General features: G+C 45.2%; 1 protein-coding gene across 1 annotated transcript in view; it reads left to right on the top strand.

Moving 5' to 3' along the window:
• The window catches only part of TSPAN5 (tetraspanin 5), a 157638-nt gene that overhangs the window by 18682 nt on the left and 119858 nt on the right, over nucleotides 1-19098 (top strand). The gene's annotated exons all lie outside the window — the stretch shown is intronic.

Below are 19098 nucleotides of genomic sequence, written 5' to 3'. Positions count from 1 at the left end.
TTACCTTGTAAGTAGGGTGAAAACAAATAAGGCCAGACACAGGTGTATTGTGTAGTAGTTGAACATTTACCCAGTTAAATATATTCACCTGTTGTGTCCTCTTTAGAAACTAATGACCTGGGCATCACCTACAAATAGTGTGGTTGGGAAGGTGGTGGTGGTGGTAGGAAGGTGGCGGTAGCTTCTCCTAAGACCTGATGAGGGCTTCTCGAGTACTTCGTATCTATGCCTCTGGCCCGTGCGTCTCCGGGGAACCAAGGGAGACCGAGGCATCTTTGCCAAGAATGGTTGTATCCTGAGTCAGGTAAGATGTAAAACTGACATGGGCAAGAGGTCGATCTTGAGAGTGTAGAGCAACAGAACCAGGAGTCTTGGTGGTGGGGGGAGGAGAGCACAGAAGGTTAGGAGCCTAGGATACTTGGCCCTGCAGGAAGAGAGACCCATGGGGAATTCCAGGTCAAGGCCGCAGGCCAGAGCCCATCTCTGAAACATCCTGCCTCTGCTGAACTGGGACTGGGGAGGAAAATTTGTTTGCGGAATGAATTGTTTTTCAAGCAGTTAACCAGCCTACTGGAAAGGAACCCCAAGATCACCTCTACGCTGGTTTAGACAATTTAGAGAGCGTTTATAATTAGCAGTCATGCAGCTGATGAAAGGCAAGTAAAGAATATTTCTTTAGAACAATATTTTTTCTTCATAAAATATCTGTAAAAGTGTATTTACTTGTTATCCACAATATATATATTTGCTCTTTCCCCCATGAGAAGAGTAATATGTTTATTTGGCAATTAGGCCTGATATTAAGATTCTACATGGAGAAAGGACTTTCAGGGCTCAAAGAGGAGATAAAATATTGAAACCCCACTCCTGCTGTTTCTAGTGTGAATCTTACTGGCATTTAAATCCTAAATATTTTCATTTGTTTAATGATATGTGAAAGTTACTGTCTGCTGCCATCAAAGTGAGATCCATGATGACTGCCGAAATCTAAGGATTCATGGATTAAGTAAAAAGTGCATGGATCAAGAAGTGGATTTTAATGGGGGAAATATCTGTGGGAGTGACCCCCCTCTTCCCCAAGGACTGCCATATAGGGCTACACAGGTTGTGAACTGCACAACTCCTTGGAATGTGTATGATGTTCCCCAGAGTTGTATAATGTAGTTTTGTGTGCATCGGGCAGTCATCCAAAGGTTTAACTAAGTGGCATATAAAGTGGGTGATCCTTTTAAGTTGAAGGGTTCAGACATTTCTGCTTAGTGTGATAAGTACCACCTGTGCCTTTTAGCCCTTGAAGAATCTGGTGGTGATGATGTTGGTAGTGGGGGGCGTGGGGGCTGCTCATGGGGAGTTGGGAGCTCCCTGCCAAGGAGAGGGTTCCTCAGTCCGACAAGGACTGCTCAGGTGCCTTGGGATCTTGTGGACTGGGCTAAAAAAACCTCAGACCAGGGTCCACTGTCCAGCTGGTCCTCATCGGGCCCAGGGAGACGAAAAAAGCTGCAGTCGCTGAACCTCTGTGACTGGATGCTCGAAACCGAGTAAACCATTTGTTTGCTTATGTTAATAAGTGAATAAGCTTGGTCACTCATGTTCAAAGTAATTAACCTTGTTTGTGAAGTGATAGTCTGTACTTACACTGGATTCAAGATTCAGAGGTATTTGTTACCAAAATGAAGAGGCTGCCAACCAATTTTTTTTTTAGTTTAATACAGTTACTTTACTTTCTTTAAATTACGTGTGTGTGTGCACATGCGTGTGCAAATACACACACGTATAGTGTTTGCTAGTTTAAATGTGCAGATTAATAGAGATCCTTTTTTTGTGTGGAAGATGATTTTATTGCATACCTCTGCAAGTAATTTTAGGAAATAAAAACCAAATATTAACACATAAACTTCGCTGTTCTGGATGCAGTTTCATAAAAGACTTGGGAGTGGAATTCTCCCCACGGCATAAAGATACACTGCTGCCGGTTCTCTTCTGCCACTCGAGCTTGGGGACCTGTCGCACAAGGAGAATGCCTAGTATCCTTACAGCTAGGTGGAGGTACCAGCCCCCAGTGGGTTCCTTGTTCCCTACCCAGGTGAGCGGACAACCTCCAGGAAAGCCTAGAGGACTTGCCTGTCACTCCCACAAGCTGTTCCCCTAGCAGAAGTCACTATGTTTTCTATAAAGGGATTTTAAATAGCGGAAGGCCGTGGAACTTGGCATCATCAGGTAAGGACTTGAACCGTCCTTCTATTATTCTCTAGCTTTGTTGCCCTGACTCATTTTAAGCCTTTTGAGGCTTTGTTTCCTCCTCAGTAAAGTGAGTATGTTGAGAAACGGTTCTCCATAGAGGTCCCACGTTTCTTGTGCACATCTCGTGAGCTGAGGCACTCACTGCCTTTGTTCTGGGCTATCTTTTTAAGGATGTTTGTATAGTGAAAAGCCTTGGAAATTAAATGCCCATGGGAAGTAAAAAAAGAATACCTGGGTTTCCGAAGTTCAAGGGCCCTCTCTTGTCCCATTCACTGTGGGAGCCCTCTTTGCATTGTCCTGTGGTGCGTGGTGCTCCGAGCGGGCACAAATGCAGATACTGTGGCCGCTGCTCCTGCTGTGAGTAATAAACCATCCTTTGTCTCTGACCCAGGAGTTCCAGGTCTCCTGCCAGCACCCAGGGAACTGCGGTAGGCTCACTTCTCAGCTTATAGGGAGGTGGAAATCATGGACCCTGCACAGCACTGCAAGTCTTAGCTTGATCCCTGTCTGCTTGTATGCTCTGCTGCTTCCCTCCGCCACCTGTCTCTGCCTTGGCTCAGGTCATTACTGTTTCCCGTGGGGAACATTATAGTCCCCCTTTCCTTCCCCAACACTGTATTCCCCCCATTCTGTGGTGAGATTTCTTGAGTGGCAAATCTGATTGTGTCACATTGCCCTGCTTTAAATACTTAATTGGCTCTGAATTAGGATTAAAGCCAAGCTCCATCACAGGGATCTTGCCTAGGTCTCCCCTCCCACATTCATATTCTGTTCTCCAGCCATACCTGTATGGAGCGGAGGGGAAGCTCTACTTGATGGTCATCATGAATCATTCAGGTTCCCAAGTTCAGCTCCCCCTGCTCTGTGATGCCATATGCTGTGGATGCAGGGGTCTCCTGGCCCGCTTCCCACCCCTCTGTGGGAATGGGGGCTTAGGGACTAGTGAATCGGGAACTCAAGTTTCCTGGCTGTAACTTTGCACTTACCTCTGCTTTACATGACCTTTCTACCATTTCTGCCCACCTTCCAAGATGTACCACCTAGCACAGAAAGTCGTAAAGAATGAAGAGGTCCTGAGGGCAAAGCACTTATCTCAGGTCCTTAATACCTGTTTCTGGTGCTGCTGTAAATTGCTCTTACAAGAGTTGGTGCCGGGGGCGCCTGGGTGGCTCCGTTGCTTAAGCGTCCCACTTTTGATTTTTGGCTCGGGTGATGATCTCAGGGTCCTGGGATCTAGCCCGCGTTGGGCTCCATGCTCAGCAGGGAGTCTGCTTGAGATTCTTTCTTCCTCTGCCCCCTTCCCCCTACCAGTGCGCTCGCTCGTGCTCAAGTAATAAATAAGGATATATATGTAAAAAAGTTGGTGCCAGTGTTTGGGAGCTCTGCTAAACTGCCTCTATCCTCACCCCATCATCTAGGTGTACCCCATTTAGCTGTTCAGTCCTTTAGCATATATTCTGTATAGATCTTCAGAAATATTTTAAAAAATCATCAGAAATACACCAAAATGTATAATCCTGAAAAGAAGGCATTAGCATCTTCTGGTCAGTTGCATGGTATCTACAGACGGGGCTGTAGGGTGCTCTTAGCTAAAGAGGAGCGTCCTGGCACTCAGCCTGTTTCAGTTCAGGTGGCTCTGGGCAATGTGTTTCATAGTCTCCCCCCCCCCCCCATTAACACCCCATTTTCCACCTGACGGTCTGATTCACAGCAAATTGTTTTCTAAAGGATAAATCAAAGGTGGGTTTAAATGGTTGAAATACAAGCTGACTATGAAATTGTGAGTTTTACCAGCTGGCAAATCCTGTGGACTGTACTGTCTAGCTAGGTCTGCCATTTGAACCATTTTGAGCAACGGCGAGAAGGACCTTAGTCACTAACCCTCCCTCATGCAGGGATTACGGTATTGGCATTGCACCTCCCTCGGGCGCTTGCCCCGTGGGCTTCTCTGGTGCTGTTTCAGTTGGGAGGGGCCGTTTCCCCGCTGGTTTGTGAGGTCCTTGTGAGGCAGGCCCTGAACAATGGGGTTTCATCCCAGGTCTCGACAGGGCCTGGCTCCCAGAAGACATTCCATAAATTGTTTTGAATGCATGAATGACTAAATAAGAAAATGTGAGCATGCTTAGTAACTGTAAACCACTAGCCAAATGTGAAGGCATCCTCCCTGCCCCTCCTCTGATGTGGAAAGATGTGCTAGTGCGGGAGTGGGGGGCTGGCAGTGGCAGTTTGGGGTGGTGGAAAATGCTTATGACTATACTTGGCTTTCTCTCTGCCTGTGCGCTGTCATTCTCTCACATCTCTCTCCCTGGAGGGTTATTAGCAAGCTATGCTTCAGAGGAAGTCCTAAGCCGCTTATTGTCCTGACTTCTGGGCTCTGTTTTAGTTCAGACCTAGAGGGCTTTTCTAAGAATGAGCACCTTTTGTCTCTTCTCTCACCCCCTCCAGCTAGGGTTTATAATCTCTTTTATCCTTTAATTCTCTCCGCCTCTATTTGGGTCTTCATCTGAAGAGCCTTATCTCTGACACCATTTTGCTTATCTAGGATCTTCCTTCCTCCCAGAGCCCTCCTTTGTGTTTCCTGGATATTTTCTGGGGCCACTTTTTGAGTGAGTTGGGGTATGTCCGGTCAGGTAAGGCGCTGGTAACTATATATCTTTGAAAATTGGGACAAGCATCTAATAATGGATTCCCCCCCCATTGTGGACTTCTTTATATCAAATACTTTTAGCATACACTTTATTTTTTTTTTAATGATTTTTTATTATGTTAGTCACCATACAGTACATCCCCGGTTTCCGATGTAAGGCTCGATGATTCATTAGTTTTTAGCATACACTTTAAACCACATTTAAGGAATTGGTTTTATTTCAAATAATAAAATTATTCAAAGGAAAAAGTACATATATGTATGTCAGTTGACTATTTGAATATTTGAAATGGAAACTTCTAGAAAATCTGAGGACATGGCATTCTTAGGTAGTGAAACCTGATAATCCTATAATCCAGACTTTGGCCCCAGTTTTGCTTTTTGACTTATGTAGGACAAGGCAGAAGTTCCTTTGTACCTATCTCTTTATTTATATTTGTTTATTAATTTTAAAGATTTTATTTATGTATTTGAGAGTGAGCTAGTGGCAGAGGGAGAGTGAGAAACAGACTCCCTGCTGAGTAGAGAGTCTGACACGGGCCTCCATCCCAGGACCCTGGGATCTTGACCTGAGCCAAAGGCAGATACTTAACTGGCTGAGCCACTCAGGCGCCCCTGTACCTGTCTCTTTAGAGATAGCACTATGTCACTTTGTCACTCCCCACCACTTGAGCTTTTGTGACAAATCTTGCTACTTGAGTAGTATTTGCTTGCATGTGCTATCAGGGTCACTGAAAAAAGTCAAAACCTTGTTAACTGGAGGGTATGATACAAATTTAAGTTGTTAATAATTTCTACTGTGATTGAACATTTTTACTTAAATGCTCAGGAATTCTTGGCTTGACATGGAAGAGGCCGGACACTGTTCTGTTTCTTCTGTGTGGTATATTTCATGGAAATCCAATCTTTAGGGGGTAGTGGTATGGGGTGGCATAGCCATTGTAATCCAAATGACGCCTTTCAATTTATTGATCAGATTGTCTCAAAGGGTGACTTTTTTATTTTTTTAAAGAGAGAGTGCATGTGAGAGGGTGGGGAGAAGGAGGGGAGGAATCTCCAGCAGACTCCATGCTCAGCATGGAGCCCGATGCAGGGCTCCATCTCACGACCCTGAGTCCAAATCAAGAGTCAGACACCCAGCTGAGCCACCCAGGCGCCCCTACCAATAATCATTTTAAATTCTGTTCGTCAAAGTGAAGAAATGGGATCAGGTGTGATTTTACAGATTTTTAATCCTAGAAAGGATTTGAGATTTGAATACCATCTCTATGGATGAAAGGCAAACTTAATGTATCACTCAGAACTCTAATAACTTCATCTTCAGTTGCATTATTGGGTGATATAACTGAAAAGAGGTCATGGCAAACACTGAGAATATTGAGTTGTTTAGGTGAATCTGCCTTGTTTAGGTTGTTGAAGGATTCATTGATTTGTGGGTGAGGGAAAACTGTGGCAAGGTGGTTTTAGCATCTGCATTCCGTTTTAACATTACGTTGCGAGGGATTTTTGAGGCTGTGTGAACAGGATTACAAGGCAAGCTTAGGGCAATTTAGAGTTGTACAAGGAACTGGCTTTGCTGTCTTATGTTCAGCCCCCCCCCACTTCCACTGCCCCCCGCCCCCCCAGCTTCTGACCCATCACCACGTCTTCGGATGTTAACCTCTCCCTCTCTTTCACATCTGCCCTCATTAGTCTGTCTACATGACCGCTGCCCTGGCCTGAGCCTTCATCCTCCCGACGGCACTGGCCGCCTGCTGTCTCTGCCTCCTGCCTTCTTTTTTTTTTTTTTTTTTTTTTTAAAGATTTTATTTATTTATTTGACAGAGATAGAGACAGCCAGCGAGAGAGGGAACACAGGCAGGGGGAGTGGGAGAGAAAGAAGCAGGCTCATAGCGGAAGAGCCTGATGTGGGGCTCGATCCTGTAATGCCGGGATCACGCCCTGAGCCGAAGGCAGACGCTTAACCGCTGTGCCACCCAGGCGCCCCCCTGCCTTCTTCTCTTTCCGTACTCTACCCTGAGCCAGAGAGGTCTTGTCTCCTGTCTGTCTGATCATGACACTCCCATGCTGTGAGTGCCCTCCACGGCTTCCTGCTGTCCTTGCTCAAGCCTGACATCCTCCCTGTTGTCTTCTCTTCCTCCAGTGCCCACCTTACAGCCTTATCCCCTGCTCCTCCTCCTCTCCCACTCCAGCCCTCTGGCCTTTCTTTTCTCCCTGGAACCCTTCCTACTTCAGACCCTTTACATATGTTACTCCCAGAGCACACGGGGTTCCCCGGACCCCAAATCAGGTTAAGCATTGGAATATTCTGTCTCACCACCCAGGACTTCTTCTGACTACCCATTGTAATTAGGTTAGATCATTATTGTTTATTTGGGTGATGATTTGATTGTGTTCTGCACCAGCTTCCAGAGGGCAGGGTCTCTGCACTGGATTTGACATTGATGACAGCCTCAGCCCCTGTGCTTCGTAGGGCTTGGTTTTCCACAACAGTTTTGGTTTACACCTGTAGTCCCCGTGTCCTGATTGACTCATAGAGTCCCCTTTCACTTGGGAAATTACTCCTTTTGGATAATAGTATATGTAATGATCCTATTTAAAACCAAAGGACGGTGAATCACTCCAGTAAATGGTTCAATCTTCAGGCTCCTAGTGCAGGGTGGGAAGGGGTCGTTGATAAAAGTCTCATCTGGCTGAAGATAATTTATATTCTTGAAACTCTGGCAGCATATATGAACATTTTTTTTTTTTTAAAACATTTTGAAGAGGTAAGAACATTCCCTTGGGCACCTGGGATTTTAGAATATGCTAGTGGGAGGCATCAAGGCTGTTAAAGAAACCGAAAATAAACACAGGTGGCCACCAGTAGGTACTTCTTCCAGTCAGAGTCTGGAAAAACTTTTAATTGGAAGGGGTTGAGGATGTTTTCACCTTGTTGGGCCAGCAGACACAGTCCCTGCTGTCCTCATTCTAGCGCAAGCTGGTCTCCAGTTGGCAGTGTGTTTGGGGCGGGACCTGGTGGGGGAGCCCAGAGATAATCTGGGCTGCAGGTTCCCTACCCATCCATAGACACTCCAAGAAGTGATGCGGACAGAAAATCTACCAGGCAGCAGGAGGCCCGGCTTTGGAAGGCCTGTGACGGCACAGGCCCCCAGCGACTCCGTTTCTTCTTCCCCGACTTGGTGCCTACGTGCGCCTGCCTCAGGGAGGGCTCTGAAGAACGGAGCAAAAAATAACGCTTTGCAAGGCCCTTTCACATTGGTGGTCCCTTCAGGGGAACAGGGCTTTTCGCGACACTAGTCTGAAGAGGATTTTTATCAGATCGCTTAGCTTGAGGTCTCAAAACCACACCGGGGAAAGCCCGTCTGGGGCCTGGCTTCGATGCCACAGTTGCGCGGAGCCTGGAAGCGGTGGATCCATTCACACGGGTCCTGCGGGGTTCAGGGTCGGGAAGCGGGTTTGGGGGGTGAGGGGGGACGCGGGGAGGCCCCGGGCAGTGGTGAGAGACGGCCCGAGACGAGAGCGCGACAGGCTGCGTCTGCGGAGCGCAGGGGTGTGGTCTCCTAGAGCGGGGCACGCGGCTGGAGTCTGGGAGGGGCCGTGCGCGGGAAAGCCGGGGCTCCTGGAGGCCGGGACCTGCGCTGCGAATTCGGCACCGCCTTCCTAGCTTCTCTGCCCGCTTCTGGTGTGACGGTTGTGTGCACAGGGTGCTCGCTTCGCTTGCCAAGTCGGCTTAGGCCAGAGCAACAGAGTCAGGCCTCGTGGCGATTTTTGCCCGGCCAGTGAATCCGCCAAGCATCTGTGAGGTTGCTGCAACAGTGACATGTCTCCGACAGGCCGACTTCGGACTGGCTCCTGAGAAAGGTGAAATGAGGTAATCACAATTATGTGATTTTTAAAAAAATTTTTTTTTTCTTAAGTTCTGGCATCTTGTGTTCTCTGCCTACCAGAAATATTCCAGCAGAACCATGATAATGCCTTTCGTCTGCTAAGCCTTCCAGATGGCAGGCAGTTTCTCCGTCAGTGAGCGTTTGAGATTGATGAGTAAGTTCATTCTCTTCCTGGCTGTGACCCGGTGAACTCGTGTGCCCGATGTGTGCTGAGTGCCAATGGTGCTTGTCCGACGGCCTTAGCCCTTCGGGGCCGTTAGAAAGCACTGTACCTTATGTTAAGGGAAGGACGTCTTCCAATTCCCAGGAATCGATGACTGCCTTAGTGGAGCACTTGAAGTGCTTTCTCAGGATGCTTTCTGTGACCTAAGTGGACCTTGAGGACAGAGGCTGCCCCTCCCGCCGGGCAGCACCAGTGCGGAGGGAAGCCTGGCCGCGCCTTCTCCAGTTGGCGCGTGGCCTCGGATCCTGGGCCGTAGTTAGAGTTCTTCCCCTGGCTCCCAGGCCCTCCGTTTACTCAGTCAGTCCAGGGACGCTGACCGAGCACGCGGGCCTGGAACTGTACAAGATGGTGTCAGATAATTCTTGGCCTCCAGGAGCTCTCAGTCCAGGGGAGGAAAAACTTATAAATAAATACGCCGAACGGAAGTGGTGTGTAAGCCCGAGGCTGGAGTGGTCAGGGGGTGTTTCCGAGGAGGTGGTGTTGCTGTGTGTTTTGAAGGAGGTTCAGGGATTGGCTGAGCAGAACAACGCTTGCTGTATTTTTTTATCCCAACAGCAGGGGAAAAAAACCCTCCTCCAAGCTGCTAGGATGCAGAGCCGAGCCTATCTGAACGCGTTCTGCTGGCTAGCCCTGTGGACTGTCATAGCTACGGCGCTGGTTCTCCGGGGTCCTTCTCCTTTGTCTCTGTCCTGTTCCCGTTCACTTCCAGGGTGCTTACAGCCTACCCTGGGTGCACCCCTCCCTGAGCTCCTATGATTGACACTCAGAAGTTACCAATTAATTGATCTCTGTTTTGTTCCTCAACTCGATTTTAAACTCAGCGAGGGTGGGGACCACTCCATCCCCATCAAGCACAATGGTGACTGGCGCATATAGCAACGTTTAGGGAGGGCTAGGTGAGGATTTTTATTTATTTTTTAATTTTATTTTAAAGATTTTTATTTATTTGAGAGAGAGCAGGTTAGCCTGAGCAGGGGAGAGGGAGAAGCAGGCTCCCTGCTGAGCAAGGAGCCAGAGGCGGGGCTCGATCCCAGGACTGCAAGATTGTGACCTGAGCTGAAGGCAGATGCTTAACCGACTGAGCCAGCCACACACCCCGAGGATTTTTATATGTTCTTACTACCTGCTCCGTAAGTATGACAAGACAGTTAGCTATGACTCAGGTATAAACAGTGGTGTGTTTTGTTTGTTTCGTGGTTTCGTTTTTAGGAAAGCACATGTCTGGTTAGCATATCATCAGTTCGGTGTTCATTTATTCTTTCATTCATTCATTCATTAGCAGGCTCCACCTTTGGGAATACTCTTTCCCTGTACTGAGTTTTTTTGATGCTGCATTTTTACTGCACTGGGGATTTATTCTTTTAAACTCTATAATTGTTTTTGATAAATCTCTATCTCTCGGATACTGGCTTAGAGCTAATTCTTTTCTATTAAGTACTTCTTAGAGTGGTTGACCATAAACCGTTTGAGAAATCACCACTTTTATTAATGACTTTTGAGATTTGGCAGCGACTTACATCAATAGTAATGGAATGTGCTTTGAATGGAAAACTGTAAGATAGACAGCGTTTCACTCTGCAGACCAGGGGAGAGATGAGCATGTTTCTGACAGGAAAACATAACTTATCTGCGGTGTAGGTCAGTGTCTCAAGTAATGCAAGGCTCAGCAGTAGTGATTGCCATGTAAAAATTAAAAAGAAACACTTACGTGGTAGGCACTGTTTTAAGTGCTGCGTGCTTGAATGAATTTATTTAATCCTCCCAGTGACCACACGCGGTGTCTGTGCTACCATTCTTCACCCTTCACTGATGAGGACATTGAGGCACAGAGAAGCATGTGATGTGCTTACAAGTAGTTCCTCTGGGATTGAAGATATTCTGATTACATGTAGTATGTACCTGGAAGATTGGGAAATTCAGAAAGAAGTCATTCTTTTGGTGGTTTAGGGCAATTCTGTTTATTGTTTCCATTATAGATTGTGTATGTTTATGATTGCTAGCTTTTTTCTGTTTTTTTTTTTTAATTGTGGAAAAAATATACATCACTACGATCAGTGTTGAACTCATTTAGAGGGCTTCTAAAACAAATAATGTCACATTTTGATAAGCTAAGAGACTCCCGAAGCATTCCTGTTTCCAAAGGAAAGTGGTTTCAGTTAAAACTGATAAACTTTGCCTCTTCACTAGTGATGCTGGTGAGAATGCCTTTGGAAAAATATGAATGTGATTTATACGTACTAATGTGCTTTCTCTCTGAAGTCTTGTTAGAGCAGAATGTGTTACTGTAGCTGAGTTTTGGTACCCTAGCACGTTGGCCATTCTGTTGTTGCTGTTGTTTTTTCAAAGCCGGGGCTGCAGATGCTTGTGCTTCGAGGGACCGGGAGGAAAACAAGCCACTGCAGGCTGGAGGTGGGAATGCGGTAGGGAGTGATAGGGAGTGAGGTAGGGGTCAGCCGTGCTTCTGCCCTGTGTACAGGGAGCTGCTTTCCTCCAGTTGATGGCTGACCAGAGAAGATGCACCCTGTGTTGCCAGATCTAACCATTTTTCAGTTGGCACAACATATTCTTCAAATGGAAAATTTCCCAACTTCAATACTTTGGAAGAAAATTCACCTTAAACCAGTACCAACTGGGGAGCATGGTCGACCTCACATACAAAGGACCGTAGAGGACTTGGAAGGAGTGCTGCATCCGTCCTTAGACTCCCCTGCTGTGGCATTAAATTCCTGCTTTCATGTGCCTATTTGGTTGTACAGTACATAGATGTATCCCTGAAAAGTTGTATGTAAGCTCATTTAGTTTCTTTGTTGTATTTTACAACGAGCCTTGTACCTTATTATGGAACATCAGGGGCCTTCTGATGTGAGTCCTTTGTACGGCCAGTAATCACTCAGCGAATTTGTTTTGTGTGTTTGTACTTCCGTGTTTAAAATGGGGAACACAGTTAGATACTGTATATTGCCTGCATTAAGGAGTTCATGAGCTAGGCATGCTTTGGGTTACTCATATCCGTATGGCTGTGGTGTTTGTTGTAATGAGATTTGACCTGTCAGGGGAGCTGTAGAAGCTTGGAAGAGTGTTTGGTCCTTAATACTGGTATCTAAATTCTAGGCATGTTGCCTGTATCTTCCAGTTTCAAAAAAATCTATGTCAATCTGTTTCTTTATAACCTAGTGCTGTTGCTGTTTTATTTTTTTTCTGCCTTGTTTTATATTCAGTCCTTTTCTTTGGCTCAAAACAGCAATCCGGTCCAAAGATTTACTTTTTCTATTTCCAACGCTATCATTATTTTTATGTAAAAAGTATGCTTTGAGTTACAGCAATTCATGGGGATCAAGCTTCTACTCTGTAGGGAGAAAAGAGATGTCATTTGCTACGAGTTGATACAGACAAATGTCCTGCCGCATGCTGTGTTTCCACTGTAATCCAGGGGTTTATTTGTGTGACACTTAAAGAAAAATGACCATATTTGGGCTGACTCTAAGCCAAGATGATATAGGCCCAAAGTTTTTCTTGGAGGAGTGGGGGAGAAAGGGGATAGAAACATTTGGGAGAAATAGCCCTTTCCCTCCGTACTGTATTCATTGCATTTTCATTTACGGGTTATTTAATGTGTTACATTTACTCCTATGATTCCGTTTCTTTTTGGTTTTCTGAGCCACTATTTTTTTCTTCTTTCGAAACAACTTCAAACTTCTAGGAAAGTTGTAAGAAGACTGGAAAAGAACTCCTATATACCTCCACTGAGGGACTCCCTTCGACTTTCTCTAGTTGTCCCAATTATGTCCTTCACACCTTTCTAGCCTCCTTCAATCTGGAAGAGTTCCTCATTCTTGTCTTTCATGATGTTGGCATTTTGCAGGCCAGTTACCTAGAATATCCTCTCTTTTCTTAGGGGGTGTTCTGTATTCCTCCTGCAAACCCCAGCTTGTGTTACTGTCTCTGAGGAGAGGTGGGCTGTGCCCACGAGGAATTGGTGGCCCTCTCCTTTAGATTTTTACAACACTCCATTCATACCTTTCTTTGAGCATTCATGATATTCAGTCAGAAATATGGTTCGAGGGGCGCCTGGGTGGCACAGCGGTTAAGCGTCTGCCTTCGGCTCAGGGCGTGATCCCGGGGTTCTGGGATCGAGTCCCACATCAGGCTCCTCCGCTGGGAGCCTGCTTCTTCCTCTCCCACTCCCTCTGCATGTGTTCCCTCTCTCGCTGGCTGTCTCTATCTCTGTCGAATGAATAAATAAAATCTTTAAAAAAAATTTATTAAAAAAAATATGGTTCGATTTCTGTGTGCCAAGTGGGATACATTTTAAAACAGACTAAAAAAAAATCCTTACTTTTATGAAGCTTACATTTTAGTGAGGGTAACAGACCACTAACAAGATAAATAAACTAGCAAGTAGGTCAGGTTGTGATAAGTGCTAAAGAGCACAGACTCGGGCAGGAGAGCGGGACAGGTGTGGTGGTCCTTGGGGTGGGTGGGCAACGGAGGCTTCCCATGAGGGTGGTTCTGGAGCAAGACTCCCAAGAAAGTGAGGTAAAGGCCATGCTGGTGTTGGTAGGAGAGCAGTCTAGGTGGAGGGAGCCTAGAGGGTGCAAAGGCTGTGCCTCAGAGGGGCTGGGGGTGGGGGGAGGCAGCACTGTGGATGGAGCCAAGGGAGAGTGGTAGGGAAGGAAAGAATGGTAGGAAAGCAGGGAGTCAATCGGGGCTTGTGGCCATGAGGGTCATGAGAAGCCTTTGGAGAGTTCTGAGCGAAGAAGTGACATGAGCTGACTTAGGGTTGAGAAAGGAACCCCCCGTTATGTAGGGAATAGCAGGGCTCTGGGGATAGGAAGAAGGGTAGAAGCGGGGAGACAGGTTCAGGGAATGGGAATAAGCCCTTTGCATAGTCGTTCGTTCTGTAAGGTGGGACATAGTGGGGACTTAGCGGTTCTCAAACTTCAGGTACCTCAGACTTATGTGGGCCGTTTGTGAGTGATGCAGACTTTTTTACTTGGCAACTTGAATTCACTAGGTCTCCACCTGTATTGTTCACAGCTACTCCCCTGGGGAGTCTCAGGAGGGGGGTCCTTGAAGCACAGGTTGATAAAATAACAAGTGAGTTTGGAATGAGTGAATAATTGGTTTGTGGAAAATCCTTTAGAGATACTTAGATATGAAGTGTTTTCTACTCTTCTTGCTTTATTTCTTATAAACATAGTATTCAACTTCTAAAGCTCACGGGGTAGTATAAATTTTCTCTTACAACTGACTTAATGCATAAAGATCTCGCTAGGCAAGAATACTTTTTTAAAAGAGAAGTGTATTTTGTAAAATAAACATAATACTGACATGCTATTTTCCTGCCTCTAAACACGTGATTTCAGAAAGGAATGAATAAATGGTACTAATAGGATTCATTCACAAAGAAGCTATTAAGTGTATTCAAGAGGAAATTGAATTCAAGGAGTAGGTTGGATGAAGCCATTAAGGATACGAATGAGTATTTTAGATACAGATGGGTATCTTAGGGCTGGAGTGGACTAGAGCTGGAGTGGACTAGATCTGGCTTGACGTTGTATTGTACCAGAGGTCCACAGGGCATATGTCAGAAGGAGTCCTCCTGGAAACAGGGCAAAGTGCGAAGCATTAAGGGACTTGTCTCTTCTCCTTGGTGAAATAAGTTCCATCTTGCATGGGTAATGTTGGATTAAACATGAAGACGAGTTGTGCCTTGTTTAAGTGTGATGTCGTGGGCAAGAGCATGGACTTGGGAGCCTCCCTGGTTTCAAATCCTCTGAACCATCAGTGTGACTCATGTTGCTTCAGTTACCACATAGGAGGGAAATCGTAGTACCCACCTCACAAGCCCATTGTGAGGACTGAGGATTAATGACCACAAGGTACTTAGAATGGGGTCTGGCATATTGTAAGGATTCAGCAATTCCTGGCTTTTCTCTCCTCCCTCTCCTATTTTTATTATTTCCGTTACATTGCAGTACTTTCAAACCATATTTTGCTTTCTGGAATACTATGCATTTTCAGTGATTGTTCTGGGTTGAGTATAGTTATTGGTCATGTTTAGAAGTATGCTCATTCGTGCCCCTGTTTATACAAAGAGTTTAAAGCCTTAAGTATAGTGTTTGTCTTTTTTATTTACGACCAGCACTTTTTGGAAGTCGATTGCCATCACGTCACGTAACATTAGCTTTTCCCCCCCTCTGTAAAAGAGGGGTGCTCATACTTGCTTCAGGGACATGTGGTGAGAATTAATGAATAAGTTAATGTTTGTGGCTCTACCCCATTAAGTACTAATTAGCATTAGTTACTGCTCTTAGAGTCTCTCCAAGTACCATGATCAAACTGATTCTTTGAACCAGGGGCTTCGAGAGAACTTTTTCTTATGTACTGTGGAAAATAGCATCTGAGAACATTTGCTGTTTTATTACTTCCCATATCTAAAAATTTCATCCCTCCCCAACAACAAAAAAACTAAAGTAAACCAAATAACGTCTTGTAGAACTTAGTAATAAAATGTTACTTATTAAGTAAGTATTAGGGTAATATTTTTTTCCTCTGGGAGATTGCCATCTTTCATTTTTGACTTTTCTCATCGTTACGCAGCAGTTACATCTGTACGTGGCAATAATGTTCTAAAAATTCCCACAATAAGTGTATGAAGGCATAGTATGGTAGAGGCAGTCCTGGCATTGTGGTTTGAAGGAAAAAAAGTTTGTATTTCAGTTCTGTCTCACTAGAGGTAAGATATGAAGTTTCCGTGCCTCAGGACCTTTGTCCGTAAAACCAGGATAATAATACCTTTGGAATAACATATGTTAAATACCAGGCACAAATACCAGCATATGTGCCTGATTGTAGTGAATACTCACAATGATTTTTATTTTTCCAGTATGATTGAATTTGGTAATATAACTGGAACCAGTTTCATAGTTTTCCATATAAAGGAAAAGAAGGTATCTTTTAGGGTCCTAGTATCAGTTGGATTTCTGCCTGACATATACTTACCTTAAAGATCTGATTTTCCAAGCTTACTCTGGGAGGACACCTCTTCTGTCAATTGACGAAATCACTTCATTCAAAGGATGTGAATATAGAGTGAATATGGGATTGTGTGTGATATTCAAATAAAGTAATTCAGTGTAATGCAATTTTTCATTTCCTGATCCTGTATTAAAATTGTGGGTCTTTAAAGGAGTGGGCTAACCAAGGGTATGGGTCTGTATCCCAGGATGGGCTCGACCTGAGTGAGACTGGCCTTCTATGCTCCACGAAAGGCAGTGTTTATTTAACCCCGAGTCTTTTGCTCACATAATTACAAAGTTAAAATTCAATCCTGTGCAATGTAGGCCTGAAAGAATTAGCTACACTCTTGATTGATATGTAAAGAGTTTTATAATCTCTGGAACTCTGGCTTTTGAGGAACAAAATAATCCAAACTATAATTTTGAAATGGGACAGAAGATATTATTATAGGTTTATTCTTAGGATTCTCCTCTTTTGATTTGCCTCTGTAATTAAATACCTGCTTGTCAGCAGGGAGGGTGTATAGGGGGACGATTATTCCCTTGCTTTAATCGCTGTTGATTTCTTAGTGATACTTTGAAGTGGTGTCCAACTGTCTTCCCTGGCTTTCAGACGCTTTGATGAAACAATAGGATCTTGTTAAGTACATAACCAGATTCTTTCCACGCGGCTCCCTCACGAGGTCTATTTTAAGTTAGTTACGTTTGATGTCCAGACTGAAAAGCATTTATTCACCAGTTCTCATAAAAGGTCGAGGAGTTTAACTTCTTACAGATAAGACCGAGGAGCCTAAAAGTATTGCCCTGAACTACCTACCCTGTCTCCCTTCCAAAAAGGAAAAATAAGAAAGTGTAGAAAGAAGTAAAGTGACGCTTATCTTCTTTGTTAAGGTGTCAGAATTTAGACCCTTTCCAGATTGCCGTTTCTTATACTTTGGTGAGTCTCTTGTCTTGGCTCTGTCACCTTCCTCTTTCTTATCCCACCAGTTTTATTATTTTGTTCCATTCTACTTATGGTGCTCCATTTTGCAGACTCCTTATCCTTGACCCCACTGTTCATTTTTTTGCAGCTCCTGGAAGATTCGGGCAGAGCTGCCATTTTCTACACTCGGTACTTTCTCTTGAGCCATGCCTATGGCTGCACAGTGTCCAGTGTTAACTCCAGAGCCCACCTGCTGCTTTTCCAAGCCTCTCCCACCTGGTATTTCCACTCGAATGTTTTAAAGGGCATGTCACACCCACCAGTCCCAAAAGAACTCCTGTTCTTTCACAAAAGCTGGTTCCTCTTATTGTTTTCAAAGCACAATTCTGACGTTTACCCCACCTGCTTAAAACTTTCCAGGGAACCCTCAGACCTTGCTGATGGGAATGGAAACGGTACAGCTGCTGTGGAAGGCCCTTTGGCGGCTCCTCAAAAAATTTACACCTAGAGTTACCACACGACCCAGCAATTCCTAGGCATATGCCCAAGAGGATAGAAACAGATGTTCATGTAAAACGTGTCCAAGAATGTTCAATAGCAAGGATACTCAGAATGGCTGGAAAAAATCAAATGTCCAGGTGATGAATGGGTAAAGAAAATGGTGTATACTTACAGTGTATACACGCAGCTATTATTATATAGGGGAATGAAGTGCTCATACATTCTAGAACATGGATGAACCTTGAAAACATTATGTGAAGTCCAAGAAGCAAGTCACAAAAGGCCACATATCGTATGTTCCATTTATGTGGTCCAGCCTAGGCAACTTCATAGCAGATTAATGGTTGCCAGGGCTGGGGGCAGAAGGGAACAGGATTTCCATTTGATCTATGAGCATGTTTTAGAATTAGATCATGGTGATCATTGCACTCTCTTTTGAAGATGCTAAAGAATCGCTGAATTGTACAGTTTAGCATGGCAACTATGTTAGTTCTGAGGGCTGCTGTAACGAAGTCCCACAAACTCAGTGATGGAAAATGGAGAAACTTTTTGTCCCATGGTTCTGGAGGCTGCAAGTCTGAGATCAGTGTGTTGACAAAGTTGTTTCCCTCTGAGGACGTGGAGGGAGAATCTGTTCCAGGCTTCTCTCCTAGCTTCTGGTGGATTGCTGGTGATTGTTGGCCTTCCTTGGTTCATAAGGCCGTCACTCCAGCTCCGCCTTTGTCTTTCACCATGGTGTTCTTCCTATGGACGTGTGTGTCCAGGTTTCCCCTTTTTGTAAGGACACAGTCCTATTGGATTAGGGCCCACCTTTGTTATCATAACTCATGACATCTGTTACAACCCTGTTTCCAAATAAAGTCACGTTTTGAGGTACTGGTTTTGACTTCATATGAATTTTTCAGGGACAGAATTCAATCCGTAACAGTAACTTCCGTGTTATGTGAATTTTACCTCAATTAGAAAAAAAACCCAAATGAAAAAACCCTTCGGGAACTTCTGACTGCTGTCAAGTAAGAGACCAAAGCCCTGAACATAGTCTGGCCCTTGCCTCTCTCCTGAGCCTTTTCCTCCTCTTTTACTCTGGGCCCTGGCCAGCTCGCTTTCTTCCTGTGCCAGCCATGCTCCCTCTGACCACAGGGCCTGTGCCTCCTAGCTTCTTTTATTCCTTTTCTTTTTTTTTCTGCCATCCCCTTCCTTGCATTTGTTGGAAGCCTTTCCACCCTCTGACCTCCTCTCCAATATTACTTTCATGCGGGACTTGCGGTATGAGGCTGCCTGTTCTGTACACTACACTCGATTCAGTCATCTCTCGCTGTGATGTTTTTGGAGGGACTGAGTACTCCGAAACTTCCTGGTGTTAAACAGCACCCACCTGTTATTCTCTTGGATTCTGTGGCTCAGGAATTCAGATCCACTGAAGATGATCTGTCTGTCCTCTGAGATGTCCGGAGCCTTGGCAGGGAAGAGGTCCACAGTGTCGGGCTGGAATCCCCTGGGAGCATCACCACTCCTGTGTCTGGTGTGCAGACTGGGATGACCGAAAAACTGGGCTCCGCTGGCACTGTTGACCGGCACTCCTACCCATGGTTCCTTGATGTGGCTTAGACTTCCTCATCGTAGGGCAGCCTCAGGAGAGGCAGACTTGTTGC

The sequence above is a fragment of the Ursus arctos genome, unplaced genomic scaffold, assembly GCF_023065955.2.
Source record: "Ursus arctos isolate Adak ecotype North America unplaced genomic scaffold, UrsArc2.0 scaffold_9, whole genome shotgun sequence".
Classification (NCBI taxonomy): Eukaryota; Metazoa; Chordata; class Mammalia; order Carnivora; family Ursidae; genus Ursus; species Ursus arctos.
Note: the sequence above shows the minus strand (reverse complement) of the source record. Positions and strands in the feature narration are given on the sequence as shown.